Here is an 8,338-nt window from a genome sequence, read left to right on the forward strand (position 1 = left end):
TGCAAACATCCTAAAGATAAAATAAACTTTATTGATCCCACACTGGGGAAATTCCCTAACACTGGGGGGATTTACAGAGAACACAGTTGCAATCAGTGAGTAGCTATACAGAACCCCAATGCCATTTGGTTAGTTGTGTGGGAAGTAATAGTGAGGCTGCAGAGCAGGAAGTTTATCACAGTTGGATCAACACTGTCAATCACTCCAGTTCTCTCACTTCCCTCTCGCTCATAGAAGTAAGCATCAATTTAGAGAATACAACAGCTTCACAAGCACTGAAAAAGTCTGTGATTCTTTCTGAGGGCCATGCATCAGAGTCAGAAATGTTCTACACTAAGAGCACAAATATATAAAGAACAGAGTGTGATCTGCTTTCAAAAGTATTTTGTTTAGAGTTGAAGATCTGCACTACAAATAGACGGCTTTTAGTATAAAAGCAAAATGAGCACAACCTAGCAGAAAAGAATGGAAGGGTCATTTAGCTGTCTCTTCTATCTTACTATGCTGTATTTGTGAAGTTCGGTACTTGGAGTCATGCTGGGAGCAGAAATGCTCAAACAGCACAGATATTTTAGAAACATTCTTTTTGGCCACCAGTGTTTTTCAGCACATATTTTCATTTTGTTTTATTGTTAGTACCATTTTAGTTTTTAGTCAATATTTTATGTATTCATTTTACTAACAGCTTATATATTCATTGGCCTTTAACAGGCTGCTACAGGAAACATCAGCATTTATTCATATTTACATGACACCTGGTTTTGACCAAAGGAGCATTCTTCACTCGGATGTTTTAACATGCACTTAGATATGCTTTTATTAATACTGTTTAGAAATGTTAATAAAGAATAAATGAATCGGCACCTTTGTTTCATAAAACTAATTAGATGGGGTGATCCCACACACAGGGGCCAGAACTGTTCAGGGACATGAGCAAATTAACACCAGCACCCACTAACCTGCAGCCATAATGAACTGTTGACGTCCTGCACACAGGAACTCCTCTGGGACATCAGCACCAATCAGAGAGTACTTAGCTAGCTTGTAGTCTCAGTAATTCTACAGGCAAAGCCAAGCAAACGATATGATTTCATTTTAATACCAAAGCTGTCAGTTTGAAAAATGTATTTCGCATTATGAAAAACACAGCAATGTCTATAAGCAGAAAAAAAACGAATAATAACTGTCTGACTTATGCATGAACAGAAATGAATCTTGTAAAGAAGTACTTCATCGCCTCTGCAGTCTTATCTGTTAATAAAACACTGCATCACTTCAAATCAAGCTTCTTAAATTTCATGGCGAGGCAGACAGACAGCTCGTCTCTGTAGCATTTCCAGCATAAATGAAGACAAATGTAATAAGCCTGTATCTGCATCCATTCTGCCTCACAGACTCACAGAACCTGTGAATGTGTTTCACTCCACTGAGGACCTCTGAATGAGAATCATTCACAATGCCTGATTAGTTTGCTTTGAGGGAAAAGCCCAGAGTTCCTAAATATTGCATTTTCAAACTGAACTCTGCAGACACCACACACAGCAGCACTGATTCCCCTCCACAGCAATCAGGTACAGGGAGAGTAGTTTTAAAACTCTATTATAATGTGTAATAACTCAGTTATGAACCCAGAAAATAACATGGCATGCAGCAAAGCAGGTAATCGCTACAATGCAGATATAATATACAGGTATAAAGATATATTAATGCTCCGCTGAGGTAGAAACAATGCAAATGTTCCCAAAGCTCTAATAGTTCCTTAAGGTTCAACCGTGTTTAAAAATACACTACATTCATTTTACCAAATAAAAATAAATAAATAAATAAAGCACACTCTTGAGGCTACCACAGTGACGAGTATTTCTCTCCTGAAATGTGCATTTTATTCCTTTTTTTTTTTTTTTCTAAGAGCGGTCCAAGCTTTTAAGCTCTCGTTATAGGTTCCTAGCAGAATCCAGACAGATGCAAGACTATATTACTGAGGGTACTTTAAAACAATTGAAAAGAGAATAACAGTAAAATACTACTAGCGAACATTTCTATTTGTAAATTGGAAATTATTTTTTTAAATAATCATTCTTGATCATTCTGAGCAATGTCTCAATTAATCTGAAAGCTGACAGCAATAAATTCTGTACACAGTGTTAAATCACTTGGAGGCTCTTTAATCACAGTGGCATAAGTAATGGTAAATGGTCTGCACTTATACAGTGCTTTTTTAACCTTAGTGGTTTCAAAGCACTTTACACTGGTTCTCATTCACCCATTCACACACACACACCAATGGTAGCAGAGCTGCCATGCAAGGCTTGCCATCGGGAGTGACTTGGGGTCCAGTGTCTTGCCCAAGGACACTTCTGCATGTGGAGTCACGTGGGCCGGGAATCGAACCTCCAACCCTACGATTAGTGGACGACCCGCTCTACCACCTGAGCCAAAGCTGCCCCATATTTCAGAATAATTGACTCCGGTCCGTTGAATTATTAGAAAATGAACACACACCAGAGGTGGTAATAAAGCTGCGTCTTATTTTTCTAATAATTAAACGGCCAGTCGTCAATTGTTCCTTACTTATTCCTGAAAAATCCAAATTGTCTGTCATTTTGTTTGCTGTTAGCTCTGAGTGCTGTGACCGACATTAACTTTTCCGTTAATTCGAAGCGATATGGAACTGTAATGCGGTCAAGACCAGCCTGGAACTACTTTAGCTGTGCATTAACTGAAAAATAACAGCACATCGTAGAACATCTGTCAGCCAATCAGTATCGAGTATTAAAAGCGTGTGGTATAAGCTCTCATAATTGTGCTTAAGTGTGATTCTTTGAAGAGAATTTTTCTCTATTGTATAGTTTTCAGTTCACAGAGTTTGTTTGTTCATATGCATAGAACTCATGATGTGTCTAAGGTACAGCGGGGGAAAAAACATTTCATTTCCTCTCACATCTGTTAGATTATTTGATGGTAAATTACAGGCGAAGCCTCAATTAGCTTTTGTGAATACACTAGATCCCATTTCTAGCTACAGCACACAATCTAAAAGCTGCCAGTAAACTGCCTTTAGCCTTGGTGAGTGAGCTTCAGCCAGCTGAGGCTTCTGAGTGTTAAACAGAAATCAGGCAGTATTGTAGAGTAGCTGCGATCTGTGCCATGTGATGTGGAGAGATTGGCGTATTCATGAAGGAATTTAGGTTATGTATTAGAAGCAGCAGAAATAACCCTGTATTATGTTGGGGTGCTGCAGAATGTTTTTCAGCCATTACATTTCTAGGAATATTTTTGTCAAATTACATTCCAGCGATTATGTTTTCTTGGTATTCTGAGAGTGTTTTTTTTTTTTTTTTTTTTTAAATAAGTGCATCCAATCCCTTTTGCTGTACCCGTGGCTCCATTTTTCTCCAAACAGAAAGTGCTTTTTAAAAGATCTTCAATATTCAGAACTTCCTGCTCTTCTCAATACAAAAACATTACCTTGCCACATCTCATCTCTCCTCCTTGGTCCTTAGAGGTCAGGAGCTTCTTCACAGGAAATCCTTAATAACATTTCACTCTCCTGTAAATCTCTCCTTCATTCTTACTCTTCCAGTTTGACTTTCTCATCAGCGCTGTCCTGTCCTTGTCAGAGCCATACCTATAAAAGGAGAATAATGTGCGGGACTACTTGAGAGTAGGCTCATGTTTGCCTTTGCTTCAGTCAGTCACTCTGTGTCTCAGTCTGTCTCAGTCATGAGCGACTATAGATCTCAGTAACAACCAGGCCTCGTATTCTCTCTCTACCCGTTCATCTTTCTTCCTCTTTTCTGTGTCTCTGTCTGCCTTGGAGTTTATCCTAAACTCCACTTTCACTACAGAACTTTCACATACACGCAAGAGCAAAATACAACGTTATCACATCTGACTAGTCAGAAGGGGTTTATTCATTTTCGTTAACAGCAGCTCTGACAATAGTTCTGGCTGCAAGAAAATTCACAGGATTATATGAATGCACTCGCTCTGATAGGTTATCAATTCTGTAGTAACTCTTTCACAGAGACGCTTCACACTGGATAATTTAAACCTATAATGAACATATTTTCTGGAAGGAGCCTCCAGTGTCAGCACTTTGTAACTAAAGCCAGTTCTATAATTTTTTCCACATTGTGAAGGTCTTCAGGACAGAGGACGTTAATGTTTTGCCGTTTCTAGATAACACAACAAGCTGCATTACTTCTGTCTTATTAACTTAAAGGGAAAGCGATGGGACATTTTTTATAATATTATATATATTATATATATAATATTAAAACATTATAATATAACTTGTTTTGTAGACGTCCCATCAACGTTAAATGTAAATTATAAATGGGGGAAAAAAATTTACATTTGTCACTCAATAACAAACAAACAAATTGTTAACATTCGCAAATGACTGGGTAGAAGAGCAATAAATCTCTTTGGGATGTGATGTTATGTCACTGCACTGCTAATTATTTTCCAACAACATGCAAATGTTTTATTCCTTAGTAGGTCGTATAAGGAAATATTAATAAACGTATTAAAAAATTACTTATATAACACTTTTTTAACTTTAGTGGTTCCAAAGCGCTTTACACTGTGTCTCATTCACACACACACACACACACACACACACACACACACACACACACACACACACACACACCAATTCTAGCAGAGCTGCCATGCAAGGCACTAGCTTGCTATCAAGAACAACTTGGGGTTCAGTGTCTTGCCCAAGGACACTTCAGCATGTGGAGTCATGTGGGCCGGGAATCGAACCGCCAACCCTACGATTAGTGGACAACCCGCTCTATTCAATTCAATTCAATTTTATTTGTATAGCGCTTTTTACAATAGACATTGTCTCAAAGCAGCTTTACAGAAATATCAACACGGTATACAGATATTAAAGGTGCGAATTTATCCCAACTGAGCAAGCCACTGAGTGACGACGGTGGCAAGGAAAAACTCCCTCAGATGTTTTAAGAGGAAGAAACCTTGAGAGGAACCCGACTCAGAAGGGAACCCATCCTCATCTGGGTAACAACAGATAGTGTGAAAAAGTTCATTATGGATTTATATGAAGTCTGTATGGCCTTAGGAGCAGCCGTAGTCCCAGCAGTCTGGAATTAGAGAAGATTTGAGCTCCATCCAGAGGCAGAAAGGATCTGGATCTCTAGTATCTCCATAGGCTCTACCTGATCTACAGATCAGAACTGCTCACAGAGTGTTAAATGCATTAATTCACCCTCTTCATCTTCACCATAGCTCAACATCACATCACATATTTTAGTTATAACACAAAATAGGAATTAAAAGGGGTGACGTTAAAAATAAATTGCTTTTACTCCAGTATACAGTACATATTCTTTGCATGTCAGTATGAAAGTCTACTCTTCTGTTCAGTAAAGCTCTTTAGGCTGAGCTGTTTTCGGTCTGCACTGGCACAAACTCAGTAAAATGTTTATTTGTCTAAGCCTGAGGGGTTCTGAGTGGCTGTGTACGGATTCTGCCTGGGTACAGGAAGGGTTTTTTTTGTTGTACATGTGGGGAGATAGCTCTCCTATGATACTCTCTCCGTATTCCAGCCGGACTCCTGTGCCATCTGTCAGCATGGCACTTACACCTAACTGCAGGCCACCATGTGGCTGATCAAAACAACTCAGGGTCTTTCTCTCTCTCTCTCTCTCTCTCTCTCTCACACACACACACACACACACACACACACACACACACACACACACACATACATTAATGAGATTTAATTAGCTCCGCTCTGAATCCGGTAAGTGTTACAAATGATAATCCTGACCTGATCACTAATACATGTAATGTGCAAATAATGTGACACATGTTAAGCATTACAAGTGAAAAGCTCATCTGGTATGCACTGAGATAATTAATAACAAACTAGACCCTATCTGTTCACTCTGGGAGGTGTGGAGTATGAAAGAGTGTATTGTAGATGACTGGATTATTGTGTTGAAGTATGACATTGTAGTACCAAGGGTCATTTAGGAAACCACTAACCTTACATAAAGAGCAAGGTACTACAGTTTGATGTAGATGTCATTCACAGCATGACAAAAAAAAGAGAGAGAGAAGAGAATTGCAGTGATTATATAATGCAATTTTACTTTGCTTCCAAAAGAATGTAAAAATCCTCCATTAAAGGCATGATTATTCTGTAATGAGAAAACAATTTGGAGCTCACATGCAAATCCTCCAGATTGCCGGTTTATCCAGTGGAGAAGAGCTCAGGCAGTTTTATATCTACAGAGAGGTGAGAGGGGAGACATCTAACAACTAATCCACATAATAAAAACAGAGAGAAGGAAAGAGGGGGAACAGTGAAGCGGTCACTTAAGGGTCAGCTGTTTGGATCACAGCAGGTGAAAGTGTAAAGCAGGAGATGCAGAGAGAGAGAGAGAGAGCAATCACCTCTCATGCTGTGTTACACAGTAAAGGACAGCTCCCTCAATCTGCAGCAAACACACACATTTACAATAGCTTCATAAGGACCCCAGCAGTCTTTCCTATTTACTTTACACTTTCCCTACTGCTTGTAGAAGAATCATCTACATCTAACCCATGATAGTTATGACGTTAAAATAAGGGATGAAGTCTATTGCTTGGTTCTGTGAAACCTCTGGTCAGTCAATAAACATTAGAAACACACACAGGTTAACAAAAACTAGCACATCTTTTTAATGACGATGTAACAAATAACAGATAAACGGACTGTTAGATGACAGAGCCCCCTAGTGGCCAAAAAGTTCAACAACAAGAGCTAATGTTCTCAAAGTAAATAACAGGAATAGCTCAATTGTGTGTGTGTGTGTGCATGTTGGGGTAAGGGAGGGGTAACATGGTTTGCCAAGGTTGTTGTGGAAGAACACGAGTGGTCTCAACCCCAGTGAACACCTCTGGGATGAATTGGAACGCCAAATGAACCCCAGACCTTCTCACTCAACATCAGTGCAGAACCTCTGCCTGACCGATGCTCTTGTGGATGAACAGGCAAATCAACACAGCCACAGCACAAATATAGTGGAAAGTCTTCCCAGAAGAGTGGATTATTTTAACAGCAATGGGGAACTAAATCTGGAACAAGCACATACGAGTGTGATGGTCAGGTGTCCACAAACTTTTAGCCATATAGTGTAGATTTATATCCTTAAGGAGCAAGTCAGAGGTGACAACAGCAAAGGAAAACTCCCTGAAACGACACGAGAAAAAAACCATGCAGGAGCCAGACTCAAAAGGGAGACACCATATACTGGGATTATAAATGACAGTATAGAGGTATAGAAGAGAAAGGGAAACAGTACTAAGTGCATTAAGAGGATTTACAGTGTGAGCATATTGCAAGTAAGAGTCTTGGGGCAAGTGAGATTATCTACTTCAGTAATGAACATCTGAAGTCAGCTGCTTTTCAAACAGCTGCTCTTGCATTATCTTTGTTTGGAGGAGAGCTTTATTCTTTTGCTTGTATTCCCCCCTTTGTAAACTGTTTTGGATAAAAGTGTCTGCTAAATTAATAAATGTAAATACATGAGCTAAAAAGAGGCCCAATCTACCCACCCAAAGTGCAAGGCTAATAACGCTCTCCTAGACTCCCAGATATTTATTAATAAGAATGGTGAATTTTCTCCTGATGAGTGAATCAGTCTAATGGAGAGCTCTACACAGACGTACTACAGAGACTAAAATCCAAAAAAACCCATCAGCACAAGAAAGTCAGCAAAATTCCACTTCACCCTGCCAATTTCTCTCTCTCTCTCTCTCTCTCTCTCACACACACACACCAAATAAAACCAAACCCAGTATCACAACACTCCAGTGATACTCCAGTAACAGACTTATTTATCCCTCTGCGTGTGTATGTGTAGGTTTGTCTAAACAAAAGCCTCCCTGGGAGATTCACAACAGGAAGTGACCTGGGATGCACTTCGTAGCCATTCATGACTGTTACCATGGCAACAGAGAGGCAGGACAGAAGCACCGGCATAAGGAAACAGCTTTAAACTGAACAAGAAGCAGTCTTACTTTTATAACACTGCAAGGATAAATGCTTTGAAAAAGATAAACATAAACAGACACCGCAAATGTTCATTCAGTCCTCACTCAAAACAGGCATCTCAGTGGGATGGTGTGATACAGCCCAACACAAACTGGATTATTTTTCAATAACAACATGTCTCAAAGTATTTCATTCCTACAGAAATTTAGCAACTGTTATTTTTAATTTACAATTTTTTAAATGTACTGATGAACAACACATAGATTAAAACATGGATAGTTACATGTAAAGTTGTGTAACATCTGGGAGACAAGTTCATTT

This window comes from Ictalurus furcatus, chromosome 6 (genome assembly GCF_023375685.1).
Source record: "Ictalurus furcatus strain D&B chromosome 6, Billie_1.0, whole genome shotgun sequence".
Lineage (NCBI taxonomy): Eukaryota > Metazoa > Chordata > Actinopteri > Siluriformes > Ictaluridae > Ictalurus > Ictalurus furcatus.